The sequence below is a fragment of the Austrofundulus limnaeus genome, unplaced genomic scaffold (genome assembly GCF_001266775.1).
Source record: "Austrofundulus limnaeus strain Quisiro unplaced genomic scaffold, Austrofundulus_limnaeus-1.0 Scaffold150, whole genome shotgun sequence".
Classification (NCBI taxonomy): Eukaryota; Metazoa; Chordata; class Actinopteri; order Cyprinodontiformes; family Rivulidae; genus Austrofundulus; species Austrofundulus limnaeus.
Window position 1 is genome coordinate 1,163,641 of NW_013952552.1, and position 8,006 is coordinate 1,171,646.

General features: G+C 43.2%; 1 protein-coding gene across 1 annotated transcript in view; it reads left to right on the forward strand.

Annotated features, from left to right (window-relative positions):
* The window catches only part of sgpp2 (sphingosine-1-phosphate phosphatase 2), a 30,654-nt gene that overhangs the window by 7,993 nt on the left and 14,655 nt on the right, over window positions 1-8,006 (forward strand). The gene's annotated exons all lie outside the window — the stretch shown is intronic.

Below are 8,006 nucleotides of genomic sequence, written 5' to 3' on the forward strand. Positions count from 1 at the left end.
TGTGTGTGTGTGTGTGTGTGTGTGTGTGTGTGTGTGTGTGTGTGTGTGTGTGTGTGTGTGTGCGTGCGTGCGTGCACAGATATTGGAAGTGAGGGGGACCTGTCCCACCCCGTACAAACATGAACAAACAACTTTCTCTTCAAAGATGTAGTTTTTATCCAGAGTGAGTCTTCTGTGGTTAAAGATGTAGACTTTACCTATTTTTATACCTTATACACATTTGTGGACATGAAAAAAATGTGTTAAAATCAGTTTTAATTCATACTCACTAAATTAAACTCATTTTAAGCTCAGTCAGAAGAAAGAAAAACATATTTGAATTGTGACATTTTCAGCCTGTTTCAGATGTCAAAAAGACTAGATTCAGACTACAATCCTCATATCTCAAAATGTCAAAATAATTTAATACAAAGACCCATCATAAACACAGTCCTGCACACTGAAGCTGGCACTGCTCTTTTACTGGTTCCTGCTCCACTTTCCTGCTTCCTCTCATCTTTCTCATTCTCCTCCTCTTCCATCTCCTCCTCCTTCTCATCACCCATCCCACTCCCTTCCTTCCTCCTCCTCCTCCTTCATTTCTATAACTGGCATCAACTCCATGACTGACTCTGGACTTTTCAGCTAAAACTTTTGCAAGAGCCCTGAACACATCCAGAAACACACAAACCAAGTCTGGGCGATAGAAACATGTAAACAGTGCTTGCTAATCTGCACTCCTGCGCCGTGCTCTCCGTGTCATCACTGGCCCGTCTGACCTCGGTCCTTCCACGGTGGAGGCTCCACCACAGGAAAGTTCTGGCACATTTGGCTAGATCTTGCGCTGACCTTTTTATTTTTTCCCCTCTCAGCGTTTTTGCTCCACCCATCTCTTTCTCCTTACTTTAAAACATGTTTGTTCGTTTTATCGGCCGCTCTCCTTTCACCGTCTTTTTCAAGTTTGTCCCGGGCTGCTCGCATTGAATATTTAACTGTTTCACCAGCTGTGCCCGCGGGGGCGGTGCGTCTGCGGCCGTGTCTTTGCAGCTTAGCCTGACGTGGCTGCACCGCCCCCGCGGCTTTGGATCAGATAAACAACAAACTCACTCAGTGCGTCTCTGTGAGCTTGCACAATGGTGCGTTTAAAGACGGCTCGAAAAAATAAGTTACCCCATGCTAACACTAGATTAAATGGTTTTAACAGCTGAAATAAAGCGGGGTACAGAGGGTACAGACAAGGAAAGTGCGGGGGACATGTCCCACCATGTTGCACTCATGGAAAGTGTGTGGGGGGCATAAGGAGGGGCATGGCTGTTTTCAGGAGGGTCCCCATGCCCCACCCCCTGGAGCTGCCCCTGCTTCAGAATCCCATTCGTAAACTAGTCGCCTGCAGCCACAGCTCAGATACAACCGTAAGGGACAGTTTTTAGAAGTGTGTGTGTGTGTGTGTGTGTGTGTGTGTGTGTGTGTGTGTATGTGTGTGTGCGTCTTAAGTTCACCAAGGAAGCATAAATCCAGGCCTCCAGATCAGCTCCTTCACAAAGCCACCTTTCTTCTCACTGCTACTCCGTCTCCTTCTCTTCACCTTTCAACCTCCTTTCATCCCTCTCCCCTCTTCCACTGACCTGTCTCTGACACCACCAAATCTATATATCCCTCAGGCCCGAGGGGACACAGGGGCCAGCCTGACCAGGACCCCTGACACACATAAGGACACATCATGGTCAAAGGACAACTTGGATCTCTCTGTTAGATGTTTATTCTGACAGAACCCAGAACAGTCTGACCACAGACCCTGAAAACACATCAGATCTCTGAAGGAGTGACACTTTCCCTGACATTCAGACAGCTGTACCCTCACTCTCTGTGTGTGTGTGTGTGTGTGTGTGTGTGTGTGTGATAAGCAGTGTGTTTTTGTGGCCTTTGTGACTTAGCCCTGAGTGCTTGGTGGGTGCCCTGTGTCTGAACCCCTCATCTGCCTCCCTCCCCAAGAGGACAAAATGCCATTCTTCTGGATTCCAGGCTGCACTGTCCCCCTATATGAACTCTTTTTAAACACACACACACACTGCAGTACTCACATGTTCACACACTTTGTGTCGCCTGTTAAAACACACTCCTGGTTAGATGTTACCAGCTTTACTGTGCCCCTCTCTCCTCCCAGCAGAGCATTTTATTGGCCTCATCAGTGTTTGTGCTTTCTGTCTTTGGACCGTGTGTTTGTTCTGTCAACCCTCGGGGCGCATCAGCTCACACCTCCAACTTCTTCCAGAACCCCAGCATTGTGTTGCTGGAGTTATAGTGAAGGTTATGGTTGAATGACACACACACACACACACACACACACACACACACACGCACACAGAGAGAGAGAGAGAGAGCCTTTTGCCATTCACTGCACTTTGTTTGACTCAGAATGACTTTGGTCGACTAAAACTATTCTGAACCATATGGTCAAGCATTAAGCTGCAGAGTTGTGATATTGTAACGTAATGTTATGTAAATCACACCCCTACTGTGCTCATTAGAATATTTGAAAGTTAACACAAAGGACGAGTTGTTTCGGAAACTTTTTACTGACTCAGGATTTCAGTCCAATTTGAGGGATTTTTAAAATAATGGTATTTCATTTATAAAACACCACTGTCTCCAGTGTTACGTTTTTGCTGGTCCAGGATCAGCAACTGATGATGAAAGACCCACATTAAATAATGTTTGCTTCTCATAGCATAAATTGTTTTTGGTAAATGGGGATGGGTAAAAACCATGTGAGCGGGGGCATCATAAGTGGGCCCATTACTCTCCCCGAAGAGACACTGAGCTTTTGCGTCCCTCAGAAGGACACCAGGTTAGAAACACTGTGTTCTGAGCTTCTCGGGATCCATAAAAGGTTTTCCAAGAATTCTTTCCCATTGACTACTCAGGGCCTAGCATTGGCCTAAGTAGTGCAAAGAGGCCTCTAATTCAATGCCACAGGCATCGCACAGATCATTTTCATGGAGTCCCATCATCATTTTATGGTGGTTAAGAAGGTTGTGCTCAGTTATTACTTAAGGTTTTCTTTATCAGGGCAAGAAGAACTTTTCCAAACCAAGGATTTGGGCCATTTATCAGTTCCTGTGCCTGTCTACAGTCTGTCAGCTCCCTCCAGTGGATTGAGTGTTGACATCTGATCCATGCCTGTAGGGCAGTCCTACAGACTGTTGTTGAGGTACCTACAACAAGCTCTGGTCCTTTGAAGTGGGCCTGACTGCCAATTTTTGCGAGGTAGTCAGCTCTCTTGCTACCATAAATGCCAGTATGTCATGGTACCCATTGAACAGTAACATTGTTAACTCTCCCCAGTTGGTTGACTGCCTCGGCACACTTCCAAGCCAGTACATAAAATGTGGCCCTTGGAGAGGTCTAATAGCAGCTTGGCTATCTGTTAGGACAAATGTTTCCTTCTGCATACACTGAAGTTCTTTGAGAGATGTCGCACACTGGTGGATTGCATCTCAGCTTGAGATACCTTTACAAAACCACCTAGTGTGTAACTGCACTCTCTCACTGTGGTTGTGCAGAATCAGCACCCCTGCACCTACTGACCGCTTCAGGAGGGATCCATTTGTAAAACAGTAGAAACAATTAGGAGACAGGTTGCTGCAGTTGGTGCAGCAGCAATTCAATTCAAATTCAAAAATACTTTATTGATCCCAGAGGGAAATTTGGTGTTGTTGTAACTCATTTAACTAAAAACTTATTGTAGATGCTGATGGCTGTGGGCAGGAAAGATCTTCTGTAGCGGTCTGTATTACAGCGAAGTTGAAGAAGCCTCCGACTGAAGACACTTTGTCTTTCTATGACAGTCTGATGAAGAGAATGGTCAGGGTTGTCCACAATGTTCTTGATTTTATGTAAAATCCTTCTTTGCACCATCATCTCCAGAGGTTCCACAGTCTGCCCACAGCAACTGCCAGTCCCAGATTCCGGTGTGCTGAGAGTCAGATGGCCTTTCCACCTACCAGACTGGTGTAACCTCACCACCCCTAAGAAATGTAAATCCAGTGAAGTCAGGTCCAGTAGGACTCCAAGGGCATAAATTAACAACAGCATTGGCATAATAACTGTAGGCCTTCTATTACAGGTGGTGTTACCCTAAAAACTGTTGCGACATATTATGAGCATTAGATCAGATTTGTTCCTGTTTGGACGGGCCAGAGGATAGAGACATTTATGTGTAACTGCACAACGTGTATTTCTTGCATTCATTGGCTATGTTAAATCAAGCTGGGATACTGTAGATGTGAGGTTGTGGCAAGAATCGACTTGAAGCGCAGTCTTCAAAATGCAAAAAAAGGCTTTATTTAAAGAAAAAGGCTGGCGAGGCAGCTCAAAATTCCTCAAAAAATCTCTCAGGAAAAACACCAAGAACAGAAACACAAGAGGATATCTCGCTGACTGAGGGGAAGCAGAACAATGAACTTACAGGGAAGTGAAGAAAAGACACAGGTATAAAGGTGAACAAATGAGGGAATGATTGGAAACACCTGGGGAGGAAACATGAGGATCAGGTGCGCCTGGGAGGAAAACACTGAGACAGGTATACACAGTGAAACATAGAAATACTAGAAAAACCAAGATAAAATTAACACAGACCATGACCGTAGCATTACCACTTTGTAACTTTGCCACACATGATCACATCAAAAACACTTTATTGGAATACCAACACAAGTGAAGCATTTCAGTCATTAAAGTCTGTTGGAAAAATCTTTCAGAAGATATCCAGCAGAATATTTGTGGAATTTAAACTGTTAAACATGTGCATTTAATTGATTTTAAACAAAAAAAATCCAACTTCTAAGTCTAATATATTCCATTTAAACTCAGTAAATTGTTTTGTGAAGGACATTCTAAAACCCTTAATATTCATCTTTTTGATTAATCTCAGAAAGAGCTTTACTTTGTGATTTTGTCCTTAAGAAAAAAAATAAAAAATTTTCAAGCGTGAAACTGTCTAGTTGAAGATTTACACTTTTAATTAGGAATTTTGACATGAAAAATGCTCATTGTTGTTTTAGTTGTTCATTATTCTATCCACTGTCTGTTGGCAGCAAAGTTGTCCCAGACCATGATACTACCAACATATCGAACAACAAACACAGGGGGTTAAGGCAGCTTTTGAATATGTGGCTAAATGACTCATTATTTATCTTTTCTGATTGTTCCCTTATCCTCTGAAAGGCTTTTTTTACTTATACTGTCAGTTAATTTCTTCTGTTTAGTTTGGTGTTCAAGTCTACGAAGACCAGGTCTATTTTTATGGTTGTTCTGTGGGTTCTGAAGTGGTTCCCAAACTTTTCGGTTTTCATCTAGCCTGGCTCTTGCCTTCCTACGCAGCTCCGCTCAATTCTAGTTTCCCTTCACTGCTCCGTCTGGGACTTCTCCCATTGATAAGGATTTCGCTGGCAGATTTTTAGCCGGGCCAATCAGAGAAGAGAACGTCAATTTTCAGCGCAATGTCTCTTGTAGTTTATTTTACCTGGGCCAATCAGCAAACAGAAGGAGGAGTTTTGAACGACGTTGATTTTCTGCGCAGTGTCTACTAGTTATTTTAGCATACAGCAGTGGAGGAAGTGAATGAAGCCAGTCCGTGTTGATAAGGCTTCCAAATTAAAATAAATTTGTCTGACAAAGCAGCAGCTCTCATTTACAGTCGTCTCGTTCGGCTCGGTGTATTCCTCCTCTCAGTAGGGTTGTTTACAGCACACGCGATTTCCGGTTAGCTTCTTAGCTTAGCTTCCGTCACAGCGACAACACACATATGCTTCAGCAGAGGTCACACATCCTGTAAGAATCCCTTCTCTATGCATCAAGTCCAGACCCTTGTACGAAGTAAAGTGAAGGGCAGGGTCTGGTTTTAACCAGGCTAGTTTTCATCCACAAAATAACTGTCAGACACATTCAACCTTAGCTTTAACTGCTTGACATAAACAAGCATCGCTGTTTAAAGGCGACGTGTCAGCAAAATCCCTATTTTTTAGCTGTTAAATACATTTTGTTGTGTACTTGGAGTGAGTGCCAAAAGTTTAAATTTAGTCTCTCGGATCTCTCCCATTTTTACATTCATTTTGGAGTGTATTTTACAGTCCGTTCAGTTTTCTGTATACTTTGTTACGTTTCAAACAGTAACGTCACAGTATTTGCTGCAGAACGTCTGAATATAATCATAGACTTACAACGTGTCAAATGGTAAATGGTCTGTACTTATATAGCACTTTTTTATCCATCCAGGACACTCAAAGCGCTTCACACTACAATCTGTGTCCTCATTTACCCATTCACACAGCACTACTAGATCTCCTACAAAGCTAACATGAACAATCATGTATGGAGACTAATCAGTGCCAATCACATTCATACACTGACAGGACACCCATCAGAGGCATTAGGGGAGAAGTGTCTTGCCCAAGGACACAACAACTGAGACAGCTGGATGGGGGGATCGAACCAGCGACCTTCCGGTTCCAGGACTTCTCCCCTAACCACTCTGCCACAGCCGCCCCTACTTAGTGAATCCATGGTTCTGCAAGTTTGTTGCCTCCATTCTCTTCTGGTTCTGGGTCAGACTTTGGCTCCAACATGTAAGGCTGGATGATCAAGTCTTCCATTGTTGACATCTTTTAATACATTTGTAAATAAAAGTTTCTGCACCACTGGTAAGTGAGCAAAAACATTCTAAAAGTTGTTACCTTACATATTTTGTAGCATTGTTTGTGGATTTGCACGAGGGTCCCCAGCCAGAAGCTAATGCTGTTTGGGGGTCCATGGCAGGAAAAAGTTTGGGAACCCGTCAACTAGAATGTAATTACAGACCGTCGGACAAAACAGGTTTTATGTTAAAATGACCTGCTGTACATCTTTTTATTTAAAAAATTTTTGGACTGTACTTGTATAGCGCCGTTCTATCCAACCAGCATACTCAAAGCTCTTCGCACTACAATCTGTGTCCTCATTTACCCATTCACACAGCACTCTATTAGGTCTCCTACAAAACTAACATGTACAATCCTCAATGGAGACTAATCAGTGCCAATCACATTCATACGCTGATGGGACACACATCAGAGGCATTAGGGGTGAATTGTCTTGCCCAAGGACACAACAACTGTGACAGCTGGAGCAGGGGATCGAACCGGCGACCTACTGGTACCAGGACAACTCCCTTAACCACTCCGCGACAGCCATGTTACATCTACAGACTGAGTGACTGAGCGCGTGCCACTGCGCTTATGCATCACCCGAGCAGAAGAAAACGTAGTTCCTTCCAACCACACATGGTTTAGACAAGATTTGAATAGTTTAGTTATTTTCCACTATTTTCCAGTTAATGATATATATTACCTGAAATGACTGACGTATCAAAGTATTGATATTTGGATTTTAGTATCAATTCTAGGGCAGGAAGTTCTGGTATCGGTAGTATTGATGTTTCAGTATTGATCTGCACATCACTATTCTCAGAACAGGGGTGAAAGAGGGAGCTACACTAACAAGGAATTCAGACCAAAGCATTGTAGTTCCACTTTATACAGACTACTACTGAATGATTTAAATGTGAAAAGGAAGCAGAAAGCAGAATATGTCTACTTTAATCTAAACAAATTCATATTGGCAACTGGCGTCAATGATCTTTCTAAGAACCCCTCCCCTCCCCCCCACTCCTCCCCACTTAAGGTGCCGTTACCTCAAGTTCCTTCCATTGACTTGTGCTTGACAATATTTTTAATTGATTATCATGGAATTTTCATACATTTGTCTGTAGGTGTTGTAAATTCCCCAGTATTTCTGCATTGTGTTTTGTTCAGGCCTGTTTAAGACTTTAATTTGTATTTTACATCAGGCATCTTGTTGGACAGCTAATTAGTATTTTTACGTCAGGCATCTGGTTGGACAGCTAAGGGTTCCTTGGATATATAGGCTGTGTCCAAAACGGCAGGACGGGTCCTCCGAAGGTCGAATTTGTCGGCCGCATACGTCACAGC